This window comes from Musca autumnalis, unplaced genomic scaffold (assembly GCF_047663935.1).
Source record: "Musca autumnalis isolate F117 unplaced genomic scaffold, ASM4766393v1 scaffold_208, whole genome shotgun sequence".
Classification (NCBI taxonomy): domain Eukaryota; kingdom Metazoa; phylum Arthropoda; class Insecta; order Diptera; family Muscidae; genus Musca; species Musca autumnalis.
In genome coordinates, this window is record NW_027411765.1 from 77,208 (window position 1) to 90,086 (window position 12,879).

General features: G+C 37.2%; 1 pseudogene; it reads left to right on the forward strand.

Annotated features, from left to right (window-relative positions):
• Positions 1 to 10,205: 10,205 nt before the first annotated feature.
• Positions 10,206 to 10,613, forward strand: LOC141396290 (histone H3-like; annotated as a pseudogene).
• The last annotated feature ends 2,266 nt before the right edge of the window (positions 10,614 to 12,879 follow it).

Consider the following 12,879-nt stretch of genomic DNA (forward strand, 5'->3'; position numbering starts at 1 on the left):
AGTCCAGTAATAGACATTAGAGATGTTTAGATTTAGCATCTGTTGTACTTTGTTCATAAGTTTTACAAGAAGTGGAGCTCCACACAGCTCCAAGTTTGGGACAGACAAGATCTTTAGCGGGGCAACTTTCGTTTTGTACGGCAGTAAATTTATTACACCTTCTCCGTTACCACTTAAAACTTTAATGTGCACTACTGCAGGAGTATGGGGCATAATTTCTGGAGAGTTAGACGTCCATTTGCGTAACTTCAATCCTCCAGCAGAGAGAAGTTGAGCCAATTGTTTCTGTATAAATATTGCTGCTGAGTCAGCGCCGGAATGAAAGCCATCAACAGTCGTATCAGTTCTGAGGATCTTACATGCTTCAGGGTAAGTTTCATCTTGATTCTCGAGCAACGCCATGATGAGGCAGAAAATAACCAGAGTGTTTAACGCATTGGGGATAGGGACCAATATTCACATTATGTTCGAAAGATTCATATTCATCCACAGACTTCCTATACTTTGAGGCAAAGTTTTGTTCTTCAGAGAATTTATTTTCGACTTGTTTTAATCGATTCAGAGCGCTGAAGTCACTGTGGCTGAAATCAGGTGGAGATTTACCGAGAATTTGCGACCTGACGGGTAAGGCATGAGTATAATTTTTCTCGAAGAAGTCTTCACAAACTATTTCTTCACAAGTCAAATTGCGAGATTCTACAAGCTCTTCTTTTTCACAAAAAGCTCCGAGTTGTGTATCAAGCGAACACAAATTTATGTTGACTGAGTGAGCATACGAAATTTTAGACGTCGGACCAGAAACGATCCACCCAAAATGGGTAAGTTGGAGAAATATGCCTTTGTCGAATTTCTCTTATTGCGGGAGTAAAATGTCTCCATATAAATCCCCACCAATCAGTAGATCTATCGGATCATTTCTGCCGAAATCAGGATCAACTAAGGAGAATTCTGCCAAGGAGGGCAATTTATTTCTGTCCACTGGACCAGTACAATAATTGTTAAGGGAGGGCATAACGTAAGCTTGACTTCTTAATTCAAAGCCAGCTTCGAATTGTGAGGCAAGATTGAATTTCACAAATTGTTTAACAACAACTGTTTCGGCACCTACGCCGGTGATCCGAGCAAATGTTTTTTGTTTACGAAGGCGCAATAGCTGACAAGCACTTTCAGTCATCAAGGTTGCTTGGGCTCCTTGGTCCAGAATGGCCCTTAATGTGAAATTTCCAAATTCGCTTTTAACTATAACGCGAATAGTTGCCAACAACACCTGAGGCATAACAGTGGTACTCAACAGAGATAAATTGACGTTTGAATTCCCAGCAGAGGAAGGAGAAGCTACAGAATCATTACGGCTTTCAGAAGTATCGGAGACATGGGACCGATTTTGAGTTGTGTACTCATTATGTACAATAGTGTGATGAGCAAGTGCATAATTTGCAACGACTTGAAGATTTACAATCCCTTGAGAAATGGCCAAAGTTCAGACAATTACGACAGATTTTCTTAGAGTTAATGAACTCGGGCTTAGAGGCAGAGGGCATAGCAGCAAACTTAAAACATTTGTAGAGTACTCATTGACAATGGCCAATGGTGTATCTCGGCATGAGTTTTTCAGAAAGTAGTACTTTTGCACATTCGATAAACTTTGGTTACTGTGCACTATGGAAACAAACATATCTCTGTACGAGATCTAATTTAAATAGTCACCAGAGAAAGTGGGAATGTCTATTTTTGGAAGGCGAACTTCGGGAAAATCGATTCGTTTCTTTGAGAATTAGAAACATGAAATGTGGAGTGGAAATTTGGAGAATTGGGAGGCCGATAGTCAGACATAGAGTCGAGTAATTTTCCTTTACCGCTGAGGTAAACTTTGAAAAACGAATAATGTACGTCCTCTTTAAAATACGTAACATCTTCAGAGTTAATAGATTTGTCACGAATTGCATCAAATAGTTGCTCATGATTGGCCTCAAAAGTTCTTTTAATGTCGTCGATCTCCTCGAGACAACTTTGGCACAAACCACGAGTTTTTTCGCCGTCGGGCAATTTATCGAAGTCTGAGAGAATTCGCTGAACACGTGCCAATAAAATCATCTGATCTTCTATTGGCCTTGAGTAATCCTCCATTTTGAATTTAGATTTCAAAATTGCTTAAAATTTCGTATCAATTTTTCCCAGATTGGGCAAATGTTCATAAATTTCGAATAAAGCTTATAAAAAATGTATTTTTATTTCTCACCAGCGAGGCAGATAAAAATATAATTTAGCATAGAAACGTTTTCACAAATTTGTTATAAAAATAATGGTTGTGTTAATTTCATCACTTGGTCCTTCCACAAAATTATTTATTATTAAGTACACAGTTTCAGTTAGGTTATTAATTATCTTTTTCCCGTACGTTTAGTTCTTTATTTTAAGTTTTGCTGATTTAGTTAACAGGAATTTCTCATTAAAACGTTTTATTTAAACTTTTGTAATAAATTTGTGGACCAACTGTATGTCCTAGCACAGAGGTAGACAAAAATGTTCACAATTGTTTTTATATTTCCCAGCATAGGGACAGATAACAATAATTAATAATTTTTTCCAGCACAGTATTGATTATTTAATTACAAAGTTTTTCCTCTTTATATGTCCCAGCACAGGGGCAGATGAAAACGTTCACAATTATTTTTATAAGATTTCCCAGCACAGGGGCAATTGTCTTATAATTTTTTTTCGCTTGAGTTCAGAAACTATTATAATATTTTGTTGACACACTGTATTGTTTTTCTCTTAATATTTCCCTGCACAGGGGTACATAAAAAAGTTCAAATTTTTTTTTTAATTTTCCCAGCACATGGACAGATTTCAATAAATAATATTTTTTCTCAGTTTAAGTTTAGAAATTATTTTAATATTTTGTTGGAACACTGTATTCTCCAATTTGTAATAAATACAATGTTCACAGTTGTGATGTAGATTAGATTTTATTGCATTATGAATTTTAGAGTAAGATAAATTTTTTAACTTTCACTTTTCTTCAAATCAATTATGCACAAAATGTTCACTGAATGTTATTTTTTTTTATTATTGGGAATAGTCACTGTTCTTTCTTTGTTCACTATTCCCGGGTTTCGGCACCATTTTAAAATTCGGGTTTCTAGCTGGAGCCAGAGCAATAAAACAACACAAAAAAGTTTCTTTTAAAAATATAAATTGTCACTGGGGCAACTTTATTTACACATAATTATAATTAAATATAATTAGGAAATTATTCTGCTCCTGATGGGACACTTAAGCTATCAATTAAAATATAAAATTAATTTAATTAATATAAAGGGATTTCTTTAATCGCAATTTAGGCTACTCTGTATGAGCAAGGTTTAAATTTGTTTATGTTATTGCAGCAAGGCAGAATTAAAAGAAATATTGCAGCTAGGCAGAGAATCGTAACAAGACTGGCATTAGAATAATAATAGAAATCATAATAATGCATCATCGATCATACATACTGTCTCTGCTTGCGCTACTACCTCTGTTACATAGTCGCTGGTTGGTTTAGTTGGTAAACAGAGAAACCAACGAGAGTAAATAAAAGCGACAACAACAAAAGAGGATAGCCCAACAGAGGCAGTAAGTAAATAAAGATCATTGTCCGCTTGAAACATAGATAAAATTTGGCCTTGAAAGAATGCGACAGAAAATGGAATAGAAAAATTCTGCATTAGTAAGAAATTAGGTATGCCCGTTGAGATAATTTAAACAATTGTGGGGACAAATAATAATTAATGGGCAAATGCTATAATTATTATCTAAATGAAAGATAATTATCAATGAAATAAATAATAATGTTAATAAGTGGGACATAATACTATTGAAATAAATAATAATGAAATTTAATGAAAATAAATAATGACTGTTGCTCCAACAATATCTACAATATGATCTGCACTCTCTTACTAATTGGTGTTACGCAAATAGGATGACTTTGAACCTCAAAAAGTGTAAAAAATGTTCCTTATCTAGATCACTTCCGTTTTTCTCCAATTATTATATTGGTTCACATCAATTGGAAAATGTTGACTCTTTCCTAGATCTAGATGTTTTATTAGATCATAAATTGCGCTTCAATTTGCACATTGATTCTTGTGTTAATAAAGCTAAATCGTTATTGGGTTTTATAAAAGGTTGGTCTAAAGAATTTGATGACCCATACGTTACGAAACGTTTGTTTGTTTGCCTCGTCCGCCCAGTTCTGGAATGTGGTTGCATTCTATGGAGCCCTTATTACAAATCATACTCTGATAAGATTGAGTCGGTTCAAATCCAAATTCTACTGTTTGCCTTGCGTGGTCTGCACTGGGACACGACCGCGCTACTCCCACCTTATGAAAGCCGTTTAATGTTAATGGATCTTCCTACTCTAGAAAAAAGAAGATTTGCACTCAGAGCGCTATTTTTTATTAAACTGTTACGCGGCTTAATTGACTGTCCGTACTTGATAGGAGAAATAAGATTTAATGTTCCTTCACGTATAACCCGTAATTTCTTGCCAATTAATTTGCCTACTGTGAAAACTAATTATGAAGGTAATAACCCATTACGTTCATTGTGTGATATATACAATAACATCTATAATACGATAACTTTAACTAAACCATTACATACTTTAAAAAAATTAATATTGCATTCATAATGTATAAACAAGCAGGTTGCCAATCCTCTTTAATGTAGTATTAACATTTTTAGTAACTTAGTCTAGAATCTATTGCTCTGTAAACTACTTGTGCCTGTTAAAAACCCTTCAGCTCAGCATATGTATATCTACAACTCCCTCTGCGGAACAGTAGAACACAGCTAATGAGCAGAAACTATTTTTAATTTATATCTATCACCCTCGTTCATTCTAAAAAATTGAGCAACGGCAAACTACATCTCCCTTAGCGGAACCAGTAGTATTCAGCCTAAAGAGCCTTTAATGTAAATACATATTAATTTCCCTAGTTAAATTATGTTGCTGTTCTAGTTTGTAATTAAATTTTTATATCGGCTGATATAATTTGTAGCCGGTAGTTTTATCCCCAACTAACCCGCCATTGACCGGTCCATGGTGTGTACGTGCTCCCTACGTAAGGGGAGGTGGCCCCCTCGGTCGGCAGGGGCGGGTGTGAGTGGCGTGGGAACGAACGAACAAAATCAAAAATGGCAGATAAAACTACAAATGCGGATGATAATTTTGCACCTGAGGATGCGAACAGCGACGGTGAATTGTCAACCTCATCCGTTGGGAAGCGCAAATATAAGAAGTCGGGCATGTTAACGACGGGGAAGCGACCTATAATTTTCTAAAACTGGAAGCTTTGATTCACCAACAACAAGCTACGATCGAGCGCCTTGAGCAAGAAAAAAATCAAATGGCAGCTGAATTATCTGCCTTTAAAAAATGCATAAGCACGGGTGGTGCTAATGCCCCAAAAATCATTGATTGGTCAACCGAGGCAAACATGGATCACGGTTGCTCTAATATTGAAGATGGTGCTACTGATTCAACAGCACCCATCAATGGATCAAACGAAAGGCTGATCCCAAACAACAACAATAACATCGACGTATCTTCAGAATGGATGGAAACGACGTCGAAGGAAAGTGCTAATAGCTTGAAAGACGATATAAGCTGCTTGAAAAATGCACTTGCAGAGACAACTCATAAGTTGACAATGGCAATTGGCCGGGAAAGCGCATTTTATCGTGTCATTGCCAAACTCCAAAATGAAATCGCCTCTTACGGTAGCAAACCACAAGAAGCGCCGGAAGATCTTTTGAAACAAGTGTTAACTGACAACTCTAAAATGCTCCCAGTTAACTATGAGCCGGTTACAACGCAGGGAAATAACCGTGCTGCCGAGGTAGCCGAAAACCTCGGTATTGCGACAGATGATTTACCGCAAAATATGAATGTGACTAACACGGTTTCGAAGGGCAAAATTCCGAAACCCACCGTAATCCCAACGAAAGTCCTTCCACAAAAGAAGATGAACAAATCAGTGACTCCCGACAATGGAGCCGCCAAAGCAGCTGTTGGTGGCAAGATGCCTCCCTCTCCTAATGAAAAGCCGTCTGCTGGTAAATCAATGCCAGCATTTACAGTTTATGATGTAAATTTAAAGGAGATTTCAGGAATCCTCAAGCAACATTATCGCATAGGTGAGTTTTCTTTAACTTATATCCGTTCGAATGTGTTGTCTCTTAAGGTGAGGGGTCTCCCAATTTATGAAAGTGTTAAAAAATTATTGTCCGACCGTGGGTACAAATTTCATACCCACACGCCCAGGTCTCTTCTGCCCCATATGTTGGTTATAAATAATCTCACCAGGGACTATACTGAGGGTGAAATTAAAGAATACTTAGAAACAAAACTTCCTTTCAAGGTCGAGTTTCTTGGTGCAGTCAGCGTCTCTGACAAAAAATGGCTGCTTAGAGTTTCTAAACAGTCTGACATCATTAGTCTGTATAAACTGAGAACTATTTTTGATGACATTAATATCACCAAAGACAAAGGGCGCGATATCACGCAATGCTTTAGCTGCCAGCGGTTCGGCCATGTTGCAAGTAATTGCACCATGCCGATCCGCTGCGTTAAATGCAGTGGTAACCATAGCCCTAAAAATTGTCAAATACCATCTAAAGGCCAAGAGATCACTGGACTCTTCCTCAGTGGATACTGTTAAAACTCCTGCACCTCCTTGCAGATGTGCCAACTGCGAAACCGAAGGTCACCCTGCTTGTGCTCGTGACTGTCCACGCCGTCAGGCGATTCTGAATAAGAAAGCTAAAGTTAAGGCTGATATTCAGAACAGAGCTGTAACTCGGTCACAAAGTCTTTCGTCTGTCCGAACAGATATTTCATTTGCTGCTACCATGGGTAATAATGCAGCTCCTATCCCTAGAACTTCGAGACCGGCGAGTTATCCTCCCGCGTCTGTCCCTATTCAACCGAACGCAGGATCTAATATTGTGCAATACTTCGGCACTGACTTCAACGCGAAATGTGAAAATGCTAAAACTTTTGACACGATCTTCAACGAGATCAAAGCTAAAGCCGGCCTAGATGCTGCATGTCCGCATGGCTTTTGTTTGTCGTCGGAAATGCGCAGCTTTAAGGTGGCATTCATCAATGTTAATTCGTTGTTCTCACTGGCGAGGCGACACTTCTTAAAAAATTTTGCCAAAGATAGGCGTCCTGATATCATACTAATCGCGGAGCATAAATTAAAACCAAATAATAATTTTAACCTGGAGGGTTATACTGGCTTTTTTCAATTTAGGGAGAGTGGTCGTGGGGATGGGACCGCGGTGTTAATTAAAGATAATTATCGCTGCGGTCGCATCTCCATCTCCACTGGGGGTATCGAGTCATGTATAGTAAGAGTTTGGAGGTCTGATGGCTCTTCTGTTGCTTTTGCGGCTCTATATTCCTGTCCTGCTGCCGAATTTCGGGTGGCTGATCTTCTGCACCTATTTAACTACATTCAGAAGGTGAGGTGTTTATTGGGGAAGACCTCAATGCGAAACACCCCTCATGGGGTGGATTAGAGACAAATCCAAGAGGTGCAGCCCTGGCTGCTTATCTTATCGATTGTCCTAACATTCAAATATTTTCTTCGAATGTTCCTACTAGGCCTAACGGCTCATCTGGTTCATTCATAGATGTTTTTCTGCGAACACCAGGTCTACCTCTGGTTGGTGGTGGTAACTTAGCCACTGCTTATGACTATGAGTCTGACCACAGATCCTTAGAAGTGGTGCTTGACATGGACGGTTTAGAAACGAGGGAAGTTGGGACGTTTCTTAACTTTGAAAAAATTAACATTAACCGTTACGCGATCGACGCGTCTGTTCCAAAACAGAACCTGCCTCCTAGAATTGCCTCCTAGAATTTTGGGCTTCATTCGGCAGCGCAGACGAATTTGTAGGACATTGAGATGAACACAAGATTCCTCTAGAGTTCCCACTTTAAGAGCTGACTTGCGGAATCTTGACCGTATAATAGAGGACTCTATTCAAATATTTGAGCGAGAGAGGTACCAGACCTTCCTCGAAGGAATCACTGTGGACAACAGAACCTTTGGACAGGTCAAAGCAGCCGCTGGCCTAAAATCAAGGGATCCTTTAGGGGAGCTAAAGGACTCAAATAATGAGCCCATTTATGACGATAGGTTAAAAGCTGAAGCTTTAGCCGACCATATGCAGGGTGCGCTGCAGTCTATGGACGGGCCGACCTTCCTTACCTCGGTTAACCGAGCTATCTAGGGAATGGACGATCGGTCTCCTTTGGAAAACTTTAGTGGCACATTTACTGCGGACGGTTCGTCTATTGAGAGCTTTAACAGGTGGGGGGAAGCCGGATTCGTCCGACCTAGCGATATTGGCGTGGCTCTCGCCCGCAGGCCTGCTAAAAAATCCAGTGGTCTGGACAAAATTCCCTGCTGGAAATATCATATTTGGATTCTTAGCTATCCTATTCAACCAGTGTCTAAATCTGGGTTACTTTCCATCAGCCTGGAAACAGGCTATGGTAGTGCCCATTCTCAAAAGAGGCTCTCCGCCCGATAAGTGCGGAAGTTATCGGCCAATTTCTATGCTCTCTGCTTTTGGCAAACTCTATGAGTCCTTCATTTTGAAACGTCTGACGGCTCTTGTCGAAGACAAGAGAATCCTCAAAGACTGTCAATTTGGTTTCAGGACGGGTCACTCGACGTCTCAAGCCCTTTCGGTCTTCTCATCCTATGTGGTGAGTGGATTTGATAGGAGGCGTGGAACGATCGCAGTGGCTCTAGACTTTGCCAGAGCATTCGACTCGGTATGGCACGACGGCATACTTTTTAAATTGAAAAGTTTTGGAGTTGACGCTCGAACATGCAGGCTAGTAGCAAGCTTTCTCCGGGGAAGAAGCTTTAAGTTAGTGCAGGGGTTCCCCAGGGATCTCTTCTGGGTCCCATGCTCTATAATATCTTCGTCAGCGACATGCCCGAACCCCCTGATGGAGGCTTGCAGCTACTGTATGCCGATGACGTCATCCTGGCCTTGTCTGGAGCGAAAGCTAGTGATGTTACTTCTCGCCTTAACGCCCACCTCGATATCCTTCAAGGATTCTGTTCCAAGTGGGGTCTCAGGCTGAACGTGGGCAAATGTTCAGCAATAGTGTTTAAGGGGAAATCTAAGGTGGTTTTCCCTAATTATAAATCCTACCGACCAGCTCTTTAAATCGGTGGTCAGGACGTGCAAGTGTTAGACAAAATCAGATACCTTGGCGTCATATTTGATGAACGGCTAGAGTTTGTCAGACATGTAGATTTCATCCTCAGTAGAGCCAAAAAATTTATTTTGCTTATCAGGGAGTTTTGCGTCACAATGGTGGCCTTGGCAATAACATCAAACTACTAATTTATAAGCAGGTTATAAGACCTATTATCTCCTACGCCTTTCCCACCTGGTTTGTAATCTCTTCAAGCCAGATGGAGAGGCTTAGGAGATGGGAAAGGTCAATACTTACCTACTGCCTTGGTATGGGCCCATACAAAACACCTGATGGTTTATTTAAAAGGCCTTCATGTCGGGCAGTTTATGACAGGGCAAACATGGAGAGGTTGGACAGGTTCCTGTTGAGGGGGGCCCTAAACTTTCTTGAGACTTCACGGAACGTCGACAATGCGCTCGTGCGAGGATTCCTGGAACATCCTGTGGATAGGGACTCTATAATGCTACGAAAACACCTCCCACCTGTAGCATTATTAAAAATTAACGAAGAAGGCTTATTGTATAACAACGAAAATAACCTAATGTTTTACCACAGACGGTTCAATACGATGAACACTACCGACACCGTATACATAACGTCCCAGAAGATCCTTGTAAATATTTGTAAATAGTAGCCTTAAGCTTTTAGTTTTAGTTCTTAGTTTTAGTACATCGTTTTTTAAGCATTTACTCGTGTTAATTTGCCCATTTGCAGTTAAGCTGCAGCTTAACTTTGTACTGGAGAAGGTGGCGATTGTCACATGTATACTTATATTTAATTAGCAGTAAGTCATGCTGTATAGTCTTAAGATGTAAATCAATAAAAAATGACCATAGCCAAAAAAGCAAAGGCAGACACAGTTATTACAGTGTTAACAGTGTTTGTGTGCATACCTCAGTGAAGTGAAAAAAAACTAAAGTGAAAAATGGCTCGTACTAAGCAAACTGCCCGTAAAACGACTGGTGGAAAGGCTCCTCGTAAGCAATAGGCCACTAAAGCCGCTCGTAAGAGCGCACCAGCCACCGGCGGCGTCAAGAAGCCTCATCGTTTCCGTCCTGGTACTGTTGCCTTGCGTGAAATCCGTCGTTACCAGAAGAGTACTGAATTGTTGATCCGCAAATTGCCTTTCCAACGTTTGGTTCGTGAAATTGCTCAAGATTTCAAAACTGATTTGCGTTTCCAGAGCTCTGTTGTTATGGCCTTGCAAGAAGCCAGTGAAGCATACTTGGTCGGCCTTTTCGAAGATACTAACTTGTGCGCCATCCACGCTAAACGTGTCATCATGCATAAAGATATTCAATTGGCCAGACGTATACGTGGAGAACGTGCTTAAATTCTTGAAGTTTTAAAAACACATTTTTTACAACAAAACAATCGGTCCTTTTCAGGACCACAAAAAATTTATAAAAAAGAGATTATTTTTTCATCAAACTATTTATCATTTTTAAAATTTAAAATAAATATTTTTCTTTGTGTTTGTTTCTTTTTTTAGATTGATTTTAGGAATACTTAAAAATTATCTAGTATGAGTCATATTTAACGGCGTCAGTAAAATTTTCCCATTAAAAGACACATTTATTCTTCTTCTTGAAAAAATATAATATTACAATTTTCTCCTCCAAAGACACAGTTTGTTCTGCTTATTTAAAAAAATTATTGAAGTTTGCTTCTATAGGTCATTTTTGACGGCGTCAGTTAAATTTTTCCATTAAAAGAGAAATGTTGTTCTTCTTCTTCTTAAAAAAAAATATAATATTATATTTTTCTCTAAAAAGACACCTTTTATTCTTCTTGAACAAATTTATTGAAATTTTCTTCTGTATGCCATTTTTCGACGGCGTCAGTAAAATTTTTCTATTAAAAGAGAAATGTTGTTCTTCTTTTTCTTAAAAAAATATAATATTGTATTTTTCTCTAAAAAGACACATTTTATTCTTCTTGAACAAATTTATTGAAATTTTCTTCTGTACGCATTTGTTGACGGCGTCAGTAAAATTTTCCTATTGAAATGCACATTTTTGTTCTTCTTCTTCTTTGTTATCTATGCGTGTTTTTTGATGGCGTCAGTAATATTTTCCTATTAAAATATATGTACATTTATTCTTCTTCTTTCTTTTCTTTTGGTCTTTTTGACGGCGTCCATATTAATTTCTTCTTTAAGGACAATGTTTTTTCTTCTTCTTCTTCTTATTTTCTTCATAACAAATATTTGTTCTATTGAATTTCTTTTTGTGTGTATACTAATGTCCGCGAGGCATATGTTCAATAAATTTGTCGCGAAATGTTCTCTGCAATAATGCTCTCACTATTTCTCACTCAATATGGTTGAAAAATTTTGGCGGAAAATGCTCTCTGTTTTGTTTTATTTTTTCTTTTCAGATAAAGATGTATGAAATATGCAATGTTTTCTTTTCAGCTATATTTTTAATTTAGTAAAATTTTAGGATAATTTTGTAAAATTATTATTTTTTAAAAATATTTATCAAAAATTTTCTCACATAGAGTGGCGAATATTTCTTGGCCATTTGAAAGGCGTAATACTAAATTTTAGAAAAAACATTTTCTTTTAAAAAATGTTTAAATCTTGTATTATTTATACTAAATTGTCATAGAGAAGGGATTTATTTATTTTATTATATTCATTTTTACAAAAAACATCAAAATTATAAACGAAATCTGGAAAAAAGTACGTGTGAAAAACTTCAGTAGTTCTATATGACTTTTTCCTTGATATGTACTAGTAAAAAAGGGATTATTTTTGGAGAATATTTTTTGCAAAAATTGGTGAAATTTTTACTAAATTTTAACGAAAATTTCCTCATATTTTATTAGAAATTAATTTTTGCGCGATTTTCATTGAATTTAGCAAAAATATTTCAATTTTCAAAAATATTACCTTTGACAGTGAATTTTTGTCCATAGGTGGTATACGGTAATGGGAAGATTTTTTTAACTTTTTTCAAACAAATAACTACTGAAATGTTTTTTTTTTTTTAAGAAATTTTTATAAAACTTAATTAGATTTGAGCTTTTAAATTTCTTTGAAGAAAAACTTTTCTTCATTGAAAATATGTCAACAAGAGGATTTCTGCCGTCTTGGACCACACAAAGATTTTGAATTTTTTTCACAGTGAAAATGTAAAAATTTTCAATATTTTAGTTTTATCCTAAAGTAAACATATCAAGCCCTATTCTCAAATAGAATTTGGAAAATATTTTTCGAAAAAATTTATTATTTTTTCAAATTTAGTTACAAATTTGTGATTACATTTTTACAATCTGTGAAGTTAAACGCTTATAACTTTTAAACTGATAAAGGAAATTACACAAATTCTTCGTTTAAATATGGCCTGATATCTATACAAGAAATGTGTAAAATATCTTTTATAAAAATATTCAAAGATTCTTCAGAAAAATTAAATTTCTACGAAAACTTTTGTAAAAAATTAAACACGCTTCCACACAATATTTCGAAAAATATAGCTATTGACTACTATTGCTATTGACTACTATTGACTACTATCCACTTCTCATCTTTTCAATGTACCTACCATTTTTAAAAATTGCCAATAACAATTTAATAGTACACATAAATTTGC